The following is a 636-nucleotide window of genomic DNA, read 5'->3' on the forward strand; positions in this document are numbered from 1 at the left end:
CTATGCATAGACTCTTGGGGATGCACGTCGGGGGACAGTCTAAGTACAATTCAGACTTGTCGGGTTGGCTGGATAACCGACAGATGAGCCTCATCAACAGGCATACAGGCATGCATCATATGCATATTACTTGAATTACTTGCTTGTGCTCTAATTGGGTGTGCCTATCTGTATTTGCCATGCTAAATGTGTATTTGTTACCTGCAGTAGTTGTAACCTTCTTGTGTTTGCCTTTATCTGTCTATCTGTCTGTGAAATTCATGATGGAGTTGGAGGTATGGAGGAATAGCAAAATGGGATTTAGATTTAAGGTTAAGTTAAGTTAGGTCTAAATATCCTTAGTAAACCACCTTTTATGGCTTCTGTTTAATACTTTAAGCTCTATAATCTGAGTGTCGGCGTTCTAGGATTGCCTCTGGCATTCCCAGGACCTTATATATTATGTGTGTGGCACATTTACCATACTGAGAACCTCCGGTTCTCATTCCATACTATATCGTTGTTTTTCAGATGCAGGTCGAGAGGCATCTCGTTAGGCGTCTGGACTCTTGAAGCGGAGTGGTTACTGGGTTATTTTGTTATGCTATGATGTATACATATGTACTTAGCTTTCTCTCCACATAACTTATTCTTTTT

Source organism: Arachis ipaensis, chromosome B10 (assembly GCF_000816755.2).
Source record: "Arachis ipaensis cultivar K30076 chromosome B10, Araip1.1, whole genome shotgun sequence".
Lineage (NCBI taxonomy): Eukaryota > Viridiplantae > Streptophyta > Magnoliopsida > Fabales > Fabaceae > Arachis > Arachis ipaensis.